The 23,153-nt window shown below is 37.8% G+C and overlaps 1 long non-coding RNA gene across 9 annotated transcripts in view; it reads right to left on the reverse strand.

The window, feature by feature from the left end:
• Positions 1 to 4,673: 4,673 nt before the first annotated feature.
• LOC105468195 (uncharacterized) overlaps positions 4,674 to 23,153 on the reverse strand; it is a 77,346-nt gene continuing 58,866 nt past the window's right edge. For 5 of the 9 annotated variants that reach the window (XR_011609938.1, XR_011609937.1, XR_011609932.1 and 2 more), the window contains 5 exons: positions 19,830 to 19,963; positions 14,511 to 14,666; positions 6,953 to 7,052; positions 5,731 to 5,821; positions 4,674 to 4,955 (listed from right to left, as the gene is read on the reverse strand). This is a non-coding gene — a long non-coding RNA (uncharacterized lncRNA). The remainder of the gene's footprint in view (positions 4,956 to 5,730; positions 5,822 to 6,952; positions 7,053 to 14,510; positions 14,667 to 19,829; positions 19,964 to 23,153) is intronic. The other 4 variants (XR_011609935.1, XR_011609939.1, XR_011609933.1 and 1 more) reach the window with 3 other exon arrangements.

The following is a 23,153-nucleotide window of genomic DNA, read 5'->3' on the forward strand; positions in this document are numbered from 1 at the left end:
CATTTTGTATCTCTAATTCTTTTTTCAGAGGCTGGCACACAGTGGGCACCCAACAAATGTTTTTGGAATGAGTCAGTGGTTCTCGGACTTTACTCTGCATCAGCATCACCTGGAGGGCTTGTTGCAACACAGATGCTGGGTCCCACCCCTAGAATTTCTGACTCAGTCGGACTGGGTGAGGCCTGGGATGTGCAATTCTAACAAGTCTCTGGGTGCTGCTGGTGCAGGAGATCCCATTTTGAGATTCCTGGAATAAATAAAGTTTGAATTGTGAAAGTTCTAATTCTTTTATTACAAAATGGAAATGTTTCTTTTTTCCTTTTTTTTTTTTTATTTTGAGACGGAGTCTCACTCTGTTGCCCAGGCTGGAGTGCAGGGGCACGATCTTGGCTCACTGCAACCTCTGCTTCCCGGGTTCAAGTGATTCTACTGCCTCAGACTCCCAAGTAGTTGGGATTATAGGCTTGCACCACCATGCCTGGCTAATTTTTGTATCTTTAGTAAAGATGGAGTTTCACCATGTTGGTCAGGCTGGTCTCGAACTCCTGACCTCTGGTGATCTGCCTGCCTCAGTCTCCCAAAGTGTTGGGATCACAGGTGGTGAGCCACCACATCCGGCCAAAAAATGGAAATGTTTCTATGTGGTCATGGGATTTAAAACTTTCCCCAGTTTTTGAGTTGCCCTTACTTTTTCATCATTTCAATTTTTTTCCTTTAAAAATTTTATCTTTGTGCAGTAAACCACCATGGCATGTATATACCTATGTAACAAACCTGCACATTCTGCACATGTACCCCAGAACTTAAAGTATAATAATAAAAAGGAATTTATATTCTAGAAATTGAAACAGAAAATCATATTTTTCCTGTAATAGCTGCCCTATAATGCTTTGTTGCTTGTTTCTTCTCTATATGTGAATTCCCTAGAGACAAAGCAATTGAAAATATTGGAGGAGTTCTTGTTGGTAAAGAATGTTTTCAGACTCATACTTAGCATTGTGGAGATATAACCTAACAGTAAATTATTTTCTCTTAACCTGAAGCTTACAATTTAGTTTGCATTTTTGATTTTTTGGTTAGTTAATTTTCTTTGTCATACTCCTTAAAGTGAGTAAAAATATTAAAAATAATGGAAGATAGTCACAGATACATTATGACCTCAGTCACTGCTAGAAACAGCACAATTAAGAAAAGTAAGTACTACTAAGTGATTTGTCCAATTTGCCTGAGACTTGGTAGTGGACACTTTTTTATTATAGAAATATAAAATTCATCCACTATATATTTTCAGAAAATGTATTTCTTTGGAAGACTAGCTGGTGCCCCCTCCCCCCACTATATTTATCCAGTAGAGATCTACATAGAGATTGATAGCCCTTATATGTATTTTTTTCAACCTAAGAAATCCTTAAGATTTAAGGATAGCTTTTCTTATTCATACAAAATTATAGCAATGTGCTTTCCTCAGAAAGAACTCCCTAAAGTTTGGATCAACATTGCAGACAGCCTTATGCCTTTGAATCTGGGTGTAGTAACAGTTGCTGGTGGTGAAGTAATAAAATGTATTGATTTTATTTATTGTACTCCCATGAAAAGGCTGTATAACTGGATTGATGGAATAGAAGATTACTGGAAATACTTATATAGGGCTGGGAAACTTTAATCTTGTACACAGTGCAGAATTGGACTATATTGCTGGGCTGAAAGGAGGCATCTTGTAAGAAAGAACTCTTCGTAATGAACTACTCTTGCAAAGCTATTCATCATAAATAACATTTTTATTGAGTGCTTACCATGTGTGCAGCACTGTATTAGATCTTTTTCTAAAGTGTAAGTTTTCTTTTTTGGCCTGTTATGTACTTTTATAAGATAAATTGGTAAAAAAAATTACCATTACCCCATATAATTCAACATAAAACACTTATTAAGGTATTATTTGCTTATGATGATGTACATGGATCATAAATGTACGATTAGATCTATTTTTGACAAAGCCATGCACTCCTGTAATATACAGCATCATCAATCAAGACAGACATTTTCATCTCTCAGAAAGTTCCCTCAAACTCCTTTCCCATCAGACACGCTCCCTTCCTCAAATAACCACTGATCTGTTTTCTCTCTGTATGCTCTCCTTTGTGTCTGGCTTCTTCGGCTCAGTGTAATGCTTTTGAGATTCAACCCTGTTGTGTGTATCAGTGGTTCATTCCTTTCTAGTTCTGAGTAGTAATCCAATGTACAAGGTACATACAAATTTGCTATGTACCGCTGAGGTTTCCCCAGTTGAGTGGGAGCATAGACAGGATCTAAGAGTTATCCTTTAGCTATTTTCTCCACTCGTCATACTTTAAGACTTAATATTCAAGCCATTGTTCCTTGAGGTGCAAACCTTGGACCTCCTTCATTAGCACTACTAGAGCTCCACTACTGGATCTGAGCTAATCAGATCAGAATTTAAATACAAGAGAGAGGACCCGCTATTTCTAGCAACCTCCCTCTTTAGGATGCTTCTGAACATTATTTGATACTATTTCTTTAAGCAAGTTTTTATGAATATAAAGGGTTAAGGAAAGGGCTAGAAAAATGGGAAACAAAATGTCCAAATTGCTCCCAGTAATTAATGTTGATGCATTACAACAGGGGGCAGACTGTGTGAGGTGAAGCAGCAGGCTCCTAGGGCCAGGCTTAATTAATTAGAGACAGAGAATCAGACTTGAGCAAGTTACTTCACCTCTCTGAGCCTGAAAAGAAGGGTGTGGGCAAAACAGAAGGGAAGAAGGTGAGAAGAGAAGAAAATAAGCCTCTGTCAGCTCATGGTGTCTCAAAGAGGCAGAAACATTTCAGTTTAAAGAAAACCAAAGCCTTCCTTGCTTTTCCTGATCACTCTTCCCACCTGCTATTTCCCTGAAGGCTGCAAGCCTCACCTGTTATTTTCCACGTTGCTGCCTCCCAGCAGAAATGGGAGTACGGTTCAAAATTAAAAGAGCAGCATATCAGTGCTTCTGAATCACAGGCTGAAAAAACACAGTCCAAAGAAATGGGATCTTTTCTCTCATGTGTGGTGATAAGGTGCTTAAATGTCAACTTGAGAAGAACAAGATAAATAATAGCAATGAGCCATGTGATGCACCCAAAAATGTCAGGCTGGTGCCACATGCTGTCCAGTAAAATATTTTGAATGATCTAGGGGTGGGGATGGGAGTATATACTTTTTATTTATGCAGTTTATTCTATCTTTAAGTGCCAAACTGCAACAAAACATTTTCATCACTGTGGTGAAATGTCTGGCTATCTCATGGTTGCAGTCGCTGCATAGACACTGTGCACAGATAAACACACATCTATTTCATCTGTCTTTGTTCAACATGTCTTCAGGCGTATCTCCTGGGCTGCCACCATCACCCGACTATCCCGGAGGGTGGGACTCAGAGCTTCTCGGGCTACCTGTCAACAGGCTAACACATCCCCACACACTGCTCACCTTTGCCCTTCCTCTCTTCTCAGGGTTTTTGGGGAGAGGGGAGATGAGGTAACTGAAGCCATCTTGACCATTGTCCTAGCCAGACCTTTCCTCTTCCTCAAGGGAAAGGCTTCTACCTGCAGTTAGTCAGGTCCACTGGGTATTTTAGAATATAGGTTATATTACATATCATTAATGGAATAAAATCTGACAAAAACACAAATTTTTGTTAGTAGTAATATTAATATCTATATATTTTAATAAACTATATTATATTTCTATTTTGAGACATGTATACTATACTTGTAAATAAAAAATTAATGTTGATATTTTTAGAAATCATAATTTTCACTGTAAGAGAAAGGAGATAACGAGTATAAATTTCATTTTCTTTTTTTGAGACGGAGTCTTGCTCTGTCTCCCAGGCTGGAGTGCAGTGGCATGATCTCAGCTCAGTGCAAGCTCTGCCTCCCAGGTTCACGCCATTCTCCTGCCTCAGCCTCCCAAGTAGCTGGGACTACAGGCACCCGCCACCATTCCCGGCTAATGTTTTGTATTTTTAGTAGAGACGGGGTTTCACCGTGTTAGCCAGGATGGTCTCGATCTCCTGACTTCATGATCCGCCCTCCTCGGCCTCCCAAAGTGCTGGGATTACAGGCATGAGCCACCGTGCCCAGCCTAAATTCTTCTTTTTTTTTTTGTTTGACGTGGAGTCTGGCTCTATCGCTAGGCTGGAGTGCAGTGGTGTGATCTCAGCTCACTGCAACCTCCACCTCCCGGGTTCAAGTGATTCTTCTGCCTCAGCCTCCCGAGTAGCTGGGACTACAGGCACACACCACTGCACCCAGCTAATTTTTGTATTTTTAGTAGAGACGGGGTTTCACCATGTTGGCCAGGATGGTCTCGATCTCTTGACCTGGTGATCCGCCTGACCCAGCCTCCCAAAGTGCTGGGATTACAGGAGTGAGCCACTGCACCTGGCCACGAGTATAAAATTTAAAAGAAAAACTTGGGTTGTTTTTTATTAAATTTGAAAGTGAACTAATTGAATATTGAAATTGAAACTTGAATTTGATATGTAAAATATTCAAACATATTTGGGATATAAATATAAGTTCTTAATGTCTTTAAAATGTTTTTTAAAAAACCCAGAAATAGTAAGAATCCAGTCACACGAGAGTGTTAATACCTACACGATGGGCTCTGAATACTATTCTTTACTAAAAACAAGTAGTTCTTGGAGGAATAACTGGTTCCAGGGGTGGGGTGGGAAATGACAAACCAAAAATGAATCACCTTATTATGCTGGGAAGTAAGGAAGCTGACCACTGGCCAATGGTGGACAATTTCACCATCAAAAAGAATAATGATGGCAATTTATTGAAACTCACTAATTAAATAAAAATTCATGAATTTGTAATACCCCAAAGAGAAAGCCAAAGTAACAAACAAAACTCATTTGTCACAGCTGGAGGTAGTCCATCAACTTCGTACTCTGAAAATTAATAATTAACAGGAAAGAATTAGGTCTTGATCTGCATTTTCTGTGAAAACTCTATTTGTAAGTTACAAAATAGTTGATGAGAGAGAGCTATTCTGACAGAAGTATTCAAATAAATGTAGAAAGAATGATAGAAAAATCACCATTTTACAACATGTAGCGAAATCACTGATTTAGGAAATGAGTATCAATGGCTGCTAAGACTAAAAAGTAAAATATTAATGAGGAGCTGGACATTCCGAGGGTGCCAAAGGGTCATACAACAACTTTACAACCAGGGATCAGGCAGTCACCACCTGAATCTGTTGATGAGTCTTAGCACTATTGAAAGCAGGGCAAATGGGTATTATTTACTTTCTGATGGGATGTAATATGAAGCACACAGTACCACCTTGAAGCATCCATGCCACAAATTTTAGCCCTGAATCTAACCAAGCCTTCATATGTAACTTATAGGTTATAGGGCATGGAAACAGATTGAAAAAAAATCTACAGAATCCAGAATTTTCTGGGACAGCTACCCAGTCTGTTTAAAAAAGCCACTGCTTGAATAAGTGGCAGTTGGGAAAATGATCATGCCTTGTGGTTATCACAAGGCATGATGACCTCTTTTGTCTCATGACAAAAAACACTTAAGAGCAACCTCAACTACAGCAAAAGAAACCCTCCACCTTCCTAGTTATTTCTGTGTCTTGAATGTGCACATGTACATATGTATTCTAACTAAAGAGTGTGGTTAGTATGTTGAGTGCTTAGTGTTTCTACTGACCTCTTGTGAAGAATGCAGCTGGCTTGTGATTCCTGCACTCTTTCCCAAATTCTCTGCCCTCTCCTTCTCACCTGCACTGAAGTTCATGAAACTAGTAGCAATTATAGGGGTATAAACAGAAATAGTTCTGTCAGAGGTGTTTGAACTAGAGCAACTCCATCTTGAATAGGGGCTGGGTAAAATATGGCTGAGACCTACTGGGTTGCATTCCCAGACACTGAAGGCATTCTAAGTCACAGGATGAGATAGGAGGTCAGCACAAGATACAGGTCATAAAGACTTTGCTGATAAAAACAGTTTACAGTAGAGAATCTGGTCAAAACTCACCAAAACCAAGATGGCCAGAAGAGTGACGTCTGTTCATCGTCACTGCTACACTCCCACCAGTGCCATGGCAGTTTACAAATGCCATGGCAACATCAGGAAGTTACCTTATATGATCTAAAAAGGGGAGACATGAATAATCCACCCCTTGTTTAGCATATCATCAATAAATAACCATAAAAATGGGCAACCAGCAGCCCTTTTATTCCTTTACTTTCTTAACAAAGTTGCTTTCACTTTAGGGACTCACCCTGAATTCTTTCTTGCACAAGATCCAAGAACCTTCTCTTGGGTTCTGGATCGGGACCCCTTTCTGGTAACAGTTCTAACTCAAAATAGAGCTTCTCTGAGGTAGTCACATATTCTGGGCATCACAGAGTCCAATGTTATAACATACACCAGATAATGTTTGTGAGTAATAACAATGGTTATAGTTGCATATACTGAGATAAAAGTCATCAAATCTCATCCTCTATGATGGAAATCCGTTTCTGTGCTGTGCAGGATTGTGCTTCAGGGGTCTAAAAAATTTCACCCTAACTGTGTGCAGAATACTAATACTTGATTAGAGCTCTCTTTCTATCAAATGCAGGTAGTTCTAATGGGAATCATGGTCCAAAATATGATACAAATCTCACTGAATCAGCACCCTCAGGCCCCCGTTAAAAAATCTGGAACATTTATATGTGTGTGTGTATCCATCCAGGTTCATTTAACTATTATAGTCACACTGTCAGAATTATTCTGATTTATTTAAAATTTTAATTGGTTGAGTTTCTTAGTGAATAGGTAGATGTGGAGCAATTCCAAGTAAGTGGCAGAGATTAAATATCCTTAAACCTTAATAGGACTATTAGTGTATAAAATAAATTTAATTATGTAATAGCCTATAATCTACCTAGATCAGTGATTGTTTCTTCTCCTTCTCTCGTTCCCTCTTTCTCCCTCTGCCCTTCTCCAGATCCGCTTGAGAATCTTATTAATGTCAGGGTTCCCTTCTGAAAAAGATGTAAACATGAGAAAAATTAGTCCATAATTTCAGAGGGCTCCTGTCAACTCCCCCACTGTGGCAGATGGTATCTTCTGTAGACAGCCACAATAACAGCTCCCATCCCACATGCTCTTCTGCCATGGGATTTGCTGCTCTCCCACCAAGAGGTAGAGTCTAAGTTTTTTCCTCTCACTTCTGGGCATTCCTGAGTGATTTGCCGAACTGAAAGAATGCAGTAGAAGAAATTTTCTAGGACCTCCAAGGTTAGATCGTAAGAAGCCTTGTGGTTTCCACCTGGGAGTTTTGGAGTGCTTGCTCTTGGGACACACCCCCTTACCACACAGCTGCCATCCTGTTAGGGTCACAAGCTGCAAAGAGAGGTCACATGTGGCCCCTCTGGTTGGCACACTCAGAGCTCATAGCCAACAACTAACATCCATTGCCAGAGCTGTGGGAGGGAGCCATCCTGGTCATTCATTCCAGTGAGGTCTTCATTTTGACCTCAGATAACAACTGACTGCAGCTGGATAGAAGAGCCCATTCTAGCCCAGCTGACCCACACAAGGAAGAGCAGTAATAATAAATGGTTGTTTTCAGCCACTGAGTTTTTGGGGTGATTTATTACATAGCAAATACAACAAACTGTAACAGCCACCACCCCTGTTGAGAACCACTGCTCGTAATGATTTATTGAGAAAAGGCAATAAGTAACATTTATAAAGTTCAGCTAAAAATTATAAAGCCCTACAACACTAGCTGTATATTTGTGCATCTTATAGAAATCACTACCTAAGTTTGTACAACACTGAGAGCGCTTCTGATATGAGAGGGTTTGGCTTTTTATTTTATTTACAAATCAATAAGAGTAAAACTTGCTGTTCAGAAAGTGTTCTCCCACTTCCACAAGTAAGTAAGTGTAACGTCTGAGTAGTGTTCTACATTGGATTTAATGTTTCAGAATGCAGCAATATATCTCTTTGCCCCTCTTTTTTCCTCCCTTCTCTTTTTCCCTCTCTTACCTTTGTTCCCATCTTGTCCCCTTCCATCCCTATTTATATACACATATAAACCACATACATTAATTACTATATTACTTATGTTCTATGTGGTCAATATTGCAAATCCCCTTATCCCCAACTGACTGCCTAACACTGACTACCTTGATTTTATTTATTTATTTATTGAGACACAGTCCCATGTGTCGCCCAGACTGGAGTGCAGTGGCACTGTCTCGGCTCACTGCAACCTGTGCCTCCCAGGTTTAAGCTATTCTCCCGCCACCACACCCAGCTAATTTTTTGTATTTTTAGTAGAGATGGGGTTTCACCATATTGGCCAGGCTGCTCTTGAACTCCTGACCTTGTGATTCACCTGCCTTGGCCTCTCAAAGTGCTGGGATTACAGGCATGAACCACTGCACTTGGCCAACTACCTTGATTTTAATACCAGGTAACATTAAGAAAAATCTTTTGAAAAGAATGTGTTATATGCTTTGACCCAGAAATTCCACCTTTAGATATTTTTCCTTAGAAATTAATAGTTAATTTGGAGATTTAGTCACAAGGATGTTTATCACAACTTTACATATTATAGGGGAAAATTAGAAATAACCTACATATACTTCAATAAGCGACTTAATAAATGATGGTATCATGTGCTACAAAATAATATGCAACAATTAAAATTAGGTAAATCTATTCATACTGACACAGCAAGATGTTCAGGATATATTGCTAAATGAACAAAAAAAGCAGGCCAGGAACCCTGACTTACGCCTGTAATCCAGCACTTTAGGGGGCTGAGGTGGGCAAATTGCTGGGCTCAGGTGTTCAAGACCAGCCTGAGCAACATGGTGAAACCCTGTCTCTACAAAAAATATAAAAATTAGCCGGGTTCGGTGGTACCTGCCTGTAGTCCCCACTACTTGGGAGGCTGAGGCTGGAAGATTGCTTGAGCCTGGGAGGTTGAGGCTGCACTGAACTGTGTTTGTGCCAGTGCACTCTGGCCTTTGTGACACAGCAAGATCTCATCTTTAGGAAAAAAAAAGGCAAATTGTGAAACACTAGGTATAATGAAATATTTTAATAAGCAACAATCAAATATGTATGTGCATGTATAGAGAAAACTAAAATTATATATACTGCTGTTAACAGAGGATATGTTTGGGTAGTGAGACGATAGCGTGACTTTCTATTTTCAACATTTTGGTATTACACTGATTACTTTGCAATATTAACAACTTTAACAACGTTTTATTTAGGTTGAAACTTTCTAAGAGAGTAGAAAACAACTGCCCCCCTGCCACACGGGGTGATGTGTTAATTTGATTGTTGTAATCATTTTGCAATGTATTCACATATCAAATCACATTGTACATTTAAAATATATACAGTTTTTGTCAAATACTTTATATTTAAGAAAAATTCATAAAATAAGATAGACTATACTATTGGAACTTATTATCTCTAAAAGTTTTTTTCTCTGTATATGAAGAAATAATTGAGTAAACTTTCAATGAATCCATGTCCTCATGTACAAACTTAGTTTTGCAAGGAATTCTGTCTTACTTACTATATGTGAATAACTTCTTCTTGGCACCATGCCTCTTATGATTTGTTGATTTGTGGTTTAGGACTTGTGTTACCATATATATTATTTTTCAAAGATTTCAAAATAGTTTTTATATGTGTGTATTCTATATCCTCAATGATATTGTAAATTCCTTGGTTATTGCATTTTCTTTCTATTGTACTATCTTCTGTGATGAATAAACATCAAGTGCTTTGCTGGTTGATGGTATAATTCAGGAGCTGCCAAACTACAGCTCATGGATCAAATTTGGTGAACCATTTGTTTTCGTATAGCCCTCCAGCTAAGACAGGGTTTTACATTTTTAGATGACTGAAAAAAATAACATCTTGTAACACATAACAATTATATGAAATTCAAGTTTCATTGCCCATATACAAAGTCTCATTGGAGTGCAGGTACATTTGTTTACATATTGTCTATAGCTGCTTTCATGCTCCAACATCAGAGTTTTAACAAAGACTGTATGTCCCACAAAGCTGAAAATAATTACTAGTCAGTTTCTTACTAAAAAAGTTTGCCAGCCCCTGAACATAATAAGTGTAAGTAGCATCAGAAAGGTCCCATTAAAAGTGTCCACTATTGTACCTTTAGTAGTATATGATAGATTATATTATTATTCTCAAGTCCTCTCTGCTTCTGTGTAACAGGATTATACATTTATAGCCATGTGGATATGACATTGCAGTGTCATCCAGTAGTATTCTACAAAGTATGCATCCCTGCTCTGATGTCTTTAGGCTGGGTCATTATATGCTTTGGCCAGTGGAACATTAACAGATGTGATGTGAGTGAGGCTTTAAATGTGCTTGCAGAGTTTGGCCTAGGTTCCTGAGCTTCTGTTAGCTGCCATGAGGTAGCAGCCATCTGTTCTGGTAACCATTGGTCCTAGAGTGAGAGACATGCAGAGCAGACCTGAACTTGAAGCCGAGTCAACCCAGCAGGTGTGCAGACCCATGAGTGAGAAATGAAGGTCTCCTGTTGAGAGTCACTAAGATTTGGGGGTTATCTGTTATGCAAAAACTTGACTAATACTGTCGAATTCATCCCTTATTAGTTATGGTGAGATTTGTGTAGCCCTCCTATACTAATAATATAAAAACCGGAAATCTTATTAGGTTTTGAAAGAAGTGATATGGATTACCCCAGGTAACCTGTAAATGTAACATATTTATACTGCTTTATGAGTACAGTCATAAGTTTGAGAAAAGTCTATTTATCTTTTTCACAGAGCTGTTCTAAAGCCTTGAAATCACATTTTCTGTGGATTTATTGTCCAATTGTATAAAAGACACTTGGTTGCTGTTAAAATGAATGAGCTGAACTAGTATGCTTCTCCAATCCTCTACTACTCTTGTCTGATGTATGGGGTGACATGATTTTCTGTATGCATTCTGTTTGTGATTGCTAAGTCTTGAAATGCAAATGTATTTTTACCTACAAAGTGGGAATCTTTTGTTGATATAAAATTTTGCCGTAGTAATAATCTAAATCTATACAAACTTTGTGTTATTTCCCATGGGTATTTAGAATCTGATTATATTAGTGAAGGTGTATAATTTCCTTAAAGCAAGGTTCCTTAACGGTGGCACTATTGACATTTTGAGCTGATTACTTGCTGTGGGGAGCTGTCTGTGCATTCTGCAATGTTTAGCATCCCTGGCCCCTGCAAGTTAGATGCCAGTAGCACATCCCCAGACCCTACTCTTCTTACCCTGTGCAGTCATGACAATCAAAAATGTCTTCATCTGTTGCCAAATGTCCTCTGGCAGGCAAAAATCATCCCATTTGAGAATGACTGCCTTATTAGGGGAGTTCTAATACAGTGTTTTTCATAACTAGTTACACATTATAATAATGTAGTAAGCCTTTTTTAAAAGTCTTATTTTGAGATAATTTCAAAATTACTGAAAAATTGCAATAATAATACACAGAACTCTCATATACCAATTGTTAGTATTTGCCAGATGTGCTTTTCATTCTTTCTCTACATATATACATAAATATTTTACTCTGACTCATTTGGGAATAAGTTGGATACAGGATGCTCCCTTGCCCCTTAATATTCAGTGTTTATTTCCTAAGAACAAGGACATTCTCATACATAGTCCCAGCAGGATTAGCAAAAATAGGAAATTTAAGATAACTACAATATTATCTAATCCACAGTTCATATTCAGGCTTTGCCAATTATCCCAAAATGTCCTTTGTGACTACTTCGTCACTGTCCACAGTTCAATAAAGGATGCACATGGTATTTTATTGTTGTATCTCTTGAGTCTCCTTTAATTTAGAATAGTTTCTTAGCCTTTCATTGTTTTTTTATAACCTCAGTATTTTTCAAGTGTACAGGCGAATTATTTTGTAGAATGTTCTCGATTTGAGTTTGTCTGATATTTCCTCATGATTAGATTCATGTTATGCAATTTTAGCACAAACATTAGTGAGTAATGCTGTAAACTTCTCAGTGCATCTCCTCAGGAGCCACTTGATGAAGGTAAATCCCTTTATTGGTGAGGTTAACGCTGATCATTTGATTAGGATGTATATTAGTTTCCTAGGGCTGCCATAACAAATCATCACAAACTGGATCACTTATAAAAGGTAGAAAGTTCTCTTGCAGTCTGGAGGGCAGAGGTCCAAAAATCAAGGTGTTGCTAGACCCTACTCCCTCTGGAGGGTCTAGGGGAGAATCCTTTTTATGCCTCCCAGCTTCTGTGACTGCCAGCATTCCTGTGGCTGCATCACTTCATTACTCCCTCCATCTCTGCATGGTCATCCCCTCCTTCTCTTTGTCCATGTCTTCTCTTCTGTCTCTTATCAGGACGTTTGTCATTGATTTAGGGTCCATCTGAGTAATCCCAACTTATCTGATCTCAAGATCCTTAGTTTAATTACATCTGCAAAGACCCCCCCGACCCCGCTACCACCACCATTTTTTTAAAAAAATAAGGTCACATCCCAGGTCCTGGCAATTAATATGTGGACATATCTTTTGGGGGTCACCATTCAAGCTAGCACATTTGGTGGCTGCCAGCTTGTTTCACTGTGAAGTTGTTATTTTCTCTTTGGCATTAAAAAGTAACTTGTAGGAAGACTATGTAAATATTTTATTCCTCATCACAATTCTCACCCATTAGTTTTAGGATTTATTGATAATTCTAACTCAACTGGTGATTTTCTAATTTCATCATTCCTTCTAAATTTATTAGTTAGCATTCTGTTTTAAGAGCTTCTCTCCCTCCCTTCTTTCTTTCCTTCATCCTTTTGTCTTAACAATATAGATGTGTTGATTCTCATTTTATTCACTGGGTTATAACCTATTATTAGTTTTATTTTCATGATCAAATTTTGCTACACCTGGCCTGCAAAAGTTTGCTTGCTTCTGTTTCCTTTGACATGATCTCCATCTTTTTGAGGATTTTTTTTACTTTCTGGCACAAAAAAATGTTCTAAGGTCAGGTTTTTCCCACCTCAGCCCCATTTCACTAAGGAGTCACTGGATTCTTTTAGTGGGCAATAGTGGGTTTTTTTTTTTTTTGTAGACACTGGATCTCCCTATGTTGCCCAGGCTGGTCTCGAACTCCTGGGCTTAAACGGTCCTCCTGCCTCAGCCTCCCAAAGTGCTGAGATTACAGGTGTGAGCCACCGCGCCCATCTTGGCAATGATATTTAGAAACCAAGATCTTGGTGTCTCAGGAGCTTTTTAGGAAAAAATGTTTTGCGTTCTACTTTGGGAGATTGTAATACATATATCCTGCGGCAGGGCCCAGAAGAGAGAGAGAGAATGTGTGTGGGTGTATGTGTAAAGTTCCAGGTTGTTCTGTTGCATAACATTGTGTGGGAACCACTGCTGTAATGCATTTAAAACATGATTTAGCTTGTGCTAATTTTTTCAGGCACACATTTTCATCTAAAGGGACAAACAACTGTCTCATATCTTAAATACTGGATACCAGAAAACTAAGCAAGATAAAACCTACAATATCTGAAAGAATTTACTAGGTATTAGATGTCAATGATGGATGTTTAAGATAGAAAATGTGTTGCATAATGTAAAATAAATATTGATTATGAAATCAAGCCAAGTTAGATTCAAGTCTAAATATAATTACAATTTCAATTAAAAGAGAAAGTGGAATTTTTACTTTTAAATTGTATTTCTCTGACTATAATCCCTTTTTCTGTCACTCTCTATCTCACATCATAGAATTCATCACTTTATGGGAAGGGGTACAGGGAACACAAAGGTTTTCACAATGGAATAGAAAAATCATCTATTTCAATACCTGTGCTTGACTATCTTCAATAATAGATAACTCAGAGAAGGAACAAAATTACTTCAGTGAAGTCAACTGTAATGTTGAATAGCTATATCACATTTTGGTATTGAGCGTGAAAAAGCATTTTTTCCTTATGAAATTTTAGGTTAATCTTTTTTTATTTCTTAAAAAAAAGAGCATTCCAAGGTACTAAGATTCATATCGTGGGGAAGAATTTTTTTTCTATCTACAGATGATCAGTGAATATACCGAGACTTTGAGTCTGTAACTTTGCCTTAGTAAAAAGGAATATAATATACCTCCTCTTTCAGAAGATTAATTAGAAGAAAATTCCCCCATTGCAGTGAGAATTATAATTCTTAGCATTAATAAGTAGTAATTGTCATTTTTGAGTATATACCAGGAATTTTACACATTATCTTTGTTTTACCAATAAAGAAACTAAAGTTCAGAGAAATGAAAATTTCCCAAGGTCATAAAGTTAGGAAATGGTTAAGCAGGGACTTCAGTCCAGTAAGGATAGGCTAAGTTATGGTACAGTAACAAACAACTCTCAAATCTCAGCAGCTTATAATAACGAAGGTGTAGCTCACGCTGTATGTGCATTGTTGGTGGGCTGTGGTTCCACTCAGTTACAGATTCACTTTAGAATTCAGGCTGACAGTGAAGCCTCTGTCTGTCTGGAGTTGTAGCAGAGGGGAAGGGGAGCACAGAAAACCACACACTGGCTCTGAATGCTTGTATAATACCTGAGAGAAGGAACAAAACCGCTTTAGTGAAGCCAGTAGTGCTGCTGAACAACTATGTCACATTTCGTTGTTGAACAATGGTATTTTGTATTTCAATAGCCAGAGCAAGTTACAGCTAAACCTGATGTCAGTGAGGTAGAGAAGTAGTGTCCTCTGATAGGGAGGGCCAGCCAAATATTTGTGGACAGTAACAGATTGATGTGTGGATGGCGTCATTTAACCTGAAGCCCATGTAATAGTTCCTTGGCCTTGGCAATTGATCTACATTGATCTACAAACAGAGGGAAGCAGAGACTGTTGTCTGATGATGGCAGAAGACTTGATATTGTTCTTTCTCTAACCAATATGGAGCTGCTGCAATCATTTTTCTACCACAAGGAAAGAAGTGTGACAAAAGCAGGAAGGCAGTGTCGAGAGGAAGGGAGCCACAGCACTGAGGACCCCATGAATCTCTGGAACAGTTCACCCTGAGAGTGGTCCACAGTCTGAACTTTCCAGTTTCATACATTCTCTCAGGTTTAATCCAGTTTGCATAAAATCTTTTATTACTTGTATTTCTAAGACATAATATTAAAATCCAAGGCTTAGCATAGTTCTGAACTGTCTTGAAAGAGGCACACATGTGTATATGTATAATATGCTTAATTTTGTGTAAAGCCAATGTAGCAACATTATGAACATTTTTTTTAAATAAAGAGAAAATGATCTATTAGCATATTACCTAAAACATCAACTATTGGTAGGTTTGTGTATACACTTCCAGTCTCCTCATCCCCACCATGTGCATTTATTTTTACATAGGTTGTTTCATTGCATACAAATAATTTTGTATGCTAGCCTTTTCACTTAAATGTATATTAAAGTTCTTTTCCAACATTGTTGTATAACATTTATAAGGATTGTTGGAACAGCTACATAATATTTCAGCCAATGGCCATAGTATAGTTAGATAAAAATTTTTCCTAATTTTGGACATTTAGGTTGCTTACAGTTTTTTTTATTTCATAGATAATAGTGCCATGCCTGTATAAATGTATGTGTATGAAGGAAAATTGGAAGGGTATATATAAAAACTGATATGATTGGATGCTTTTGTTCAGCCTCTGTGACCTCTAGACCATAAGTTGATGAAACTTACAGAATGTCTTTGTTCTAGAGACTTACACATGTAACACTGGTATCCTTTATTGTGCTAGGATAAAAAATGGTATAAAGATGTTTACAAAATCTTTTTATAAAAATTATGTATAAACATAATTTTTGTTAGATTAAATAATTATTTAGAATAATATTTGGAATAATTGATTAAAATTGAGAATACTAACTTCTGAATGGAAGCTAGTAGGATGGGGGACTTGCTAACATATTAGTAGTAAGTCAGAAGGAAATGCTTATTGCGATAAGTCAATAAAGAATATAGGCACAAATTATCTTGTGCTGGGATCCCCCAATGGCATATGCCATTCATGCAAATGTTTGGCCACTGTCCTCTGAGGAAGGTACACTGAAGGGGTCCAGCTCTATATTGTCCCCTGAGAGGCAGTTTGGTGTTCTGTATGGGTCAGATGGCCCTGCAGGCCTGGCCTGCTCACTGGCCTCCGAGAGCTCTCTGTCTCTGGTCCAGCATGCCCCAGTAACTTCACAGCTTGAACACTTTCCAGAGAACTCAAGATAGTAGTCCCCTTGCTCACCTGAGATTTGTTCAGATTTTTATCTATTTGTTAGAAATCATTAAAAGGGGCTTAGATGTTGGTATTCAACAGTAATGTCCAGGCAGTTCTCCAAGCCTATTTACTTTTCTCAGTCTCTTTTAGGAACTGGAAGACCAGTGGATCCTTGATTGGATGTTGAACTTTGTGGCCCTGCTAATCTTGGTCTAGAGGTACAGGGCTGCAACTGTAGATCTTGATACCTATTTCTCATCCCAGGTCTCTAGGTCTCAAACATGATTTCTTGACAGTGATATTAGCAGAAGCATTTAATCTGTGCCCACAGGGGCATTAACAGCAGGGCCAGTTTGTGCAGTGGATCTGATTTCCTAAATCAGGGAATTGTTCCTTGGCAGGGTGTAGGCTGGCTTGGGACAAAGCAGTTGTGAGGAGTGGACTCATAGGGGTGTATATTAGTAGCTTTTGAGCAGAGAACAAAAAAATGGGCCTACATTTCAAAAGAAGCCTAGTAAGAAAGAATCTGCTCATAATAAAGTTGGTCAAGTAGAGGCTCACGAGAAGAGGCTATACCATCTCTTCAGAGACAGTGGGAGTATAGGTTGATCTAGAAGTGAGAGGATCTGTAGCATCTGTTCCCAGAAGTGGGGACAAGGATTAAGGACTGCCAGTGAAAATTAGACCTTGTAAAACAGACAAAATGCAATTCCATGATCGCTGCATAAATGAGCAACTTGTGCAATCACTTTAACTGAAATGACTAATTATTTAACATATATCTTTGGCTAAATTCCATTCAGAGAACACAGAGAAATAATGGCTTATTTTTTTATTACAAATTTTAAAATGTTTAAATTTTCAACCAATGGTTTTAGTATTATCTTAGATATTGCCTTAGAGTCTGCTTTTATAGCACTTCTCTTCCAAAAAACTTCCAGTATAATGCCAAGAACATTTATCCTTCATAATTCAAATTTGGAGTTATGCCAAAGCCTGTTATAAATTTTATTTTGATATTTGGTTCTGAATATGTAATGTAGACCAACATATCCTTATTCATTTTCAACAAATGCCAAATTTTCAAAGCAGCGTTATACAAGTGACTTCTTTATCAAGACTTTAGGGTCCTCAGGCTATCTCAGGTGCACAAAATGGAAACTCCCTGAGGGCAGGGCCAAGCTTGTAGTATTCAGTGGCTTCTCCTCAAACTTAGTAAGCCCTTTACTGGCTCATTGGATAATACATGCTAATGAATTTCTTCTTATAGCTATATTTACTGAAAAAAAAGGTTAAGGGGAAGTAGAATAATACATTTTATCGGATGAAGGAACTTGAATGAAGTTCCCATTTGGTGAAATATGTGCTTAGCACATAAACAAAGTATATAGCTGTTTAAAAAGAGACAAGAAGCCAAAAAGTTTGTAGCATGTTTTCTCTTTTCAGTATTCCCCAATCTACAGTTTATTATTCCATTTTCTTAAGGGTTTTTCTCTGCACTCTATAATTACCCTGAAGGACCATCACTAAAGGGCGAATCTGGTACTTCTGCTTGCAGAAGTAGCCCCTTGGTACCTCATGGAGATGAAATTCTCAGGCTTTCAGTTCCCATTTGGTAATAGCCCCATGCACATCCACTCTGACAGGCGACTGATTGCTTTTGGCAGCAGAGTGAAGTGTGTGCACAGGAATGGCTGATGGAGGAAACTCTGCAGAAGAATTCAGGAGTGAGGACAGCCTGGACTGGTTGGGAAGGGGGCAGCTAAGAGAACAGGTGCCATGGATGCTGTTCAACAAGAATGGCAACTCAAAGAGCTGTGGATAACTCACAGGGAGCCCAACTGGCATGTCCACCTTCCCCATTTTCTGAGGGAGCCATTGCCCTCCCATGTATTCTTGGAATCCTTATCCACATTGCTTGCCCAACAAACATTCAGTAAAGACAAATGAGAGAACTTGAGAATAATCCAGAATAGCTTGGTACATGGAGAAAAGCAGTCATAGTATACAGCAATTACTCAGAGAGCTAAGAGTCTGAGGTCTTCAATTTTATTTCTGAATAAAAATTTACTTTAAAGTAGAAATATACTTGGCATCTTTAATCAGTCCCCTGTGAAATGGGCATAATTTCATTAATGTATGCCACACAGATGCTATTGTGAAGATTAATTAATGCTTTTAAAATGTGGACTTCAAATTAAAATTATTTCACCTTGAACCAAATAAAAGACCCTTAAAATTAACAGACATGTATATCTATACATGTTAAATACTAAGGAATTTCCTTTCTTTTTTTCTCTGCTAAAACTGAAAAACCCCAAACAATAGGATATTTTTAACCCCACCATGTAACTGTAATTACTAATGGCAGAAACAATGCTCACATAAATGCTGTAAGACTTAGCAATTCCTTGAAGAATCTGATTCATAAGGGAAAAGTGCTCTTCCGCTATTTTAAGCACTTAGGTGCACGTTCTCTGAGTGAGTCTACTGTCATAGCAACTGATTTACCACAGAAAAGCAGGGAAATGTCTTAAGTCAGAGGTGCTTTTCCTTACCCTTTATTTGGGAATCTTTCCTTGACTTTTAGAATTAAGCTTTGTGACTCAGACAACTCTCATGAAAAATTTCATTCAATGAATAACAATTCTGTGGCAGTTAAAAAATTTCTAAAGTGCCAGGTTTAATGGTTCAGATGTTATGGTTTAGCACCTAAGGTTCTGAAAGCATACCAGAATGTCAGATAGTCATGTCTGACATGACTCTCATTCTCAACGAATGAGAAAATGAACCTGTGGGTCTGTATAAATATATACAGAAAATTCAGATTGAGAGAATCCAGACCAGTCTGAAATTTAAAATTTAAAGTTCATCTGGATCATCCTAGTTTTTTTTTTTTTTGAGATGGAGTCACTCTGTCACCCAAGCTGGAGTGCAGTGGCGCGATCTCCACTCACTGCAACCTCCGCCTCCCGGGTTCATGCCATTCTCCTGCCTCAGCCTCCTGAGCAGCTGGGACTACCGGCACCTACCACCATGCCAGGCTAATTTTTTGTATTTTTAGTAAAGATAGGGTTTCACTGTGTTATTTAGGATGGGATCACCCTAATTTTAATCACATTATGGTTAATATGATCCCACATGGAATTACAAACTACTTTACATATTCCAAAAAAGTCAGTCAAATAACCAATAGCCTGAAAAAAGGTATCCCACATTTAGAAACTGAGGGGAAAAAATTAATCCTTTGGGGTAGATGTTTTAGTGGCTCCCCATCAATAAACAATGAAACAATTGGTGAGGCGGGAGATACTATGTAATGACTGTTGTGTGACGATAAAGTTCTAAAAAGGGTTTCATTTCCCCTATATTTGAATTTTCTAAAGTCACAAAGGTTTTGTATAAAATGGCCATAGACATTCACCAAATTAAAGTGTTCAACTTGGGAAAGCATATTAACCTTTTAAAAAAGAGGAGCGTAAGAAAAGAAAATACATACCTGAAATCACTTATACAAAACCCTCAGGGTCCAGAAGTGTTTTGTAATTTAGGACTTTTTGAATCTTGGAGTGATAATAAGATAAATTACACCAAATCATACATAAGATACCCAGTGGGGTCTGGGGTAGAACCCTGTAATGAAACAAATTGATACTGCTTCAGTGAAATGTGTGAACATTCACACTGATTGGGATCAATGGAGATTAAAAATAGCCTCAAGTCAGTTGAGGACAAGCTTTGTTGCCAAATGAGTTCACATCAGGTCAGGTTTTGATGCCAAATGAGTTATGAAAAGTCTTTCATTTATCAAATCTCTTTGGACTTCTAAATAGGTAGAAAAGGGATTGTCAACCTATATTGCCTTATGCAATGGCTACTATACTTTTCCCTCTGCTCATTGAGTACACCTGAAAATATGCACTGTTCAAAAAAGAAAACAGATGAATTAAGAAGTGTTGAAGCTACAAGAAGTTAGCAAAGAAAAATAGAAATATTTAGGAACATCTGCCTTTCAACACAATATTTTTACTGTTTCTAGTAAAAACAATAAGCTGAATGGATGGAAAAACTGACCTGAGATGTAGTGTGATGGTGCATTATTGGCACAAATATGGGCAATTAGGAAAAAACTTCACACAGTAGTGGAATGAGAATGTGAAATGGGGAATAATGTTCTATATATGGGCTGTCTAGCAACAATAGGTATTTTTTAAAGAAAGATTTCAGGCCTGGCGCAGTGGTTCACGCCTGTAATCCCAGCACTTTGTGATCCACTTGAGGTGAGGAGTTCGAGACCAGCCTGGCTAACATGGTGAAGCCCCATCTCACTAAAAATACAAAAATTAGCTGGGTGTGGCGGCAGACTCCTGTAATCCCAGCTACTTGGGAGGCTGAGGCATGAGAATCGCTTGAACCTGGGAGGTGGAGTTTGCAGTGAGCCAAGATTGTGCCACTGCACTCCAGCCTGGGCGACAGAGCAAGACTCCCTCTCAAAAAAAAAGAAATACTTCAAAGGAATTAAATTTAACAGAGTTTGAGCAAAGAACAATTCATGAATCAGGCAACACTCAGAACCAGAAGAGCTAGGAAGAGTCCACCCAGAAGAGTGAGCAGCAAGCTTTTATAGTCTGGACACAGAAGCAAAGTAGAGCAATCATCTGATTGGCTACAGCTAGGTATCTGCCTTATCGGGGCTTGGCGCAATGAGCTGGCTGGCTATGATTGGCTGAAACTCGGCTGTCGGTTATACTTCTAAGTTAAGTTTCAGCTTGTTTACATACTAAGTTAGGTTGCAGTTTGTTATACAGGAATCGCAAAGTATGGACACAACTTCAAGCTAATGCCTCGTGCTTATTTAACAGTATTATCATGTGACAGACAAAGCTGTGGAGAGGCAAAGAGTAAGGGATTTGGCATCAGTTAAACTGAAGTAAGCCTCAACTTCCCCATCTGTGAAGTGGGAGAGTTACAGGTTGTTGGAGGTACAAATAAAACCTGTAAAACACTTAGCACAGTGTTTGGTGTATGGCTAGCAGTGGAAAAAAGAAGCAACAAAAAGTTTTTACAGTTGGTAAAGATACAAATATCTCATTCATCCAGTATGTTTAGTTGACATCAGTGATGTCACTGGATTACACAGAAATGGGCAATATTCTCTATTAGCAATATGCCTCTGATGAGGCCACTCTTAGGAGAAAAATACATTTGAGTGATGTCTCTTGAATAGAAATCTTGCTTCGGTTATACCTTAAAATAACATCAAAGTGACTATAGTAAATCATAACTTAATTGTACATTTAAAAATAACTAACAGTGTAATCGGATGGTTTGTAACACAAAGGATAAACACCTGAGAGGGTGGATACCCCCTTCCCCATGGTGTGATTATTATGCATTGCATGCAGGCATCAAAATGTTTCACGTACCCCAAATATGTATACCTAGTATGTACCCATAAACATTTAATTTTTTTAGAAAAGAAGAAAGAACATTTTTTTTTTTTTGTCATTGTTGTTAAGATAACTAACTTCCCCATTCTGGCCCACTGCCCTAAACTTTCCACTTTGTTTTGTGTGATACTGGGTTTTATATCAACCAGTGTAGAAGCCCCCAGAATTTGGCTACATCTGGGTTCAGAAAACTATTTTCTTCTCCAGTTTTCTGAATTAATCTTATTTCTTGGTTGTCATATCTCATAACTCACATCCTTCTATGTAGTGAATTTTGAGCTTTCTCTTTCCCCTTCATCATAAAGCTACATACCTGAAAGACAGCGAGCCATTCCCTTTTATCACTTTTCTTCAATTTTCACTATAAAACTAATTCATATACTTCGTTGAATTTTCTTTTTAAAAGCACACACACATATATGTGTGAAGTAAACAAGTAAAAGGAAAAAAAATCTACCATGAACTTTCACAGTTTCATTACCTCAGTTCCACTCTCCAAAGATAATTGATGTTAACCATTAGGCCTGTGATCTTCCAAACAACTTTTTAGGTATATCCATAACCATTCACATTTTATGTGTTAGGGAGAAATTTATTGTTGATGACTTAGTAAAAATAAAGTAATTCTATACATACTGTTCTGCAGCTTGGTTTTTTTCATCTTTAAAAATGTACTATGGACATCTCATATTGTTACAAATATAACTTTCCCATTTTTGTAGTAAGTTGTGTTCTTTAAGCATAATTGTGTGTAGTCATTAATTTATTCATTTGTTTACTTAAGTAATATCTGTTGATCATCAAAATGAGGAAAATATGTGCTAGTTGCTGTGGAAAATACAAAGTTGTAAGATACATAGTTTTTGCCTATTAGATTCTTATTATAATCTGGAAAAATAAGACACAAAAATATATAACAATGATATTAAGTAGTATAAGTCAGAAGAAAGTAAATTAACTTTTAAAAAGCTGACCAGGAAGGCTTTTTAGGAGATTTTGGATTTGTACTGAGATTGGAAAGATTGATTGGATTTCAACAAATGTAAAAGAGGTTAAAAAAAATCACATTAGCCAAATCTTCAAGGGAAGAAAAAATAGGACATGTTTAAAGGAAGGTCACCTCATTTTGTCAAATCCAAATGTACTGATTGTAAAACATCTTGATTTCAAAGATATTAAAAAGTGGGAGGGTGGGAAATATTCAAGTTAAATCAAGAAAATATAGCATTTGGTCAATTTGATTGGAGTGGCAGATTTCCAGAAGGTAGAACCAGTGCTAAATCTGAACAGTAAGTAGAGCCGATAATGGAGAATCTTGAATGCCAGGGTAAATCTGATATTTTCTGTTTTTATTTTTTTCCCAGATATTTCTT

Source organism: Macaca nemestrina, chromosome 11 (assembly GCF_043159975.1).
Source record: "Macaca nemestrina isolate mMacNem1 chromosome 11, mMacNem.hap1, whole genome shotgun sequence".
In the NCBI taxonomy this organism is placed as follows: Eukaryota; Metazoa; Chordata; class Mammalia; order Primates; family Cercopithecidae; genus Macaca; species Macaca nemestrina.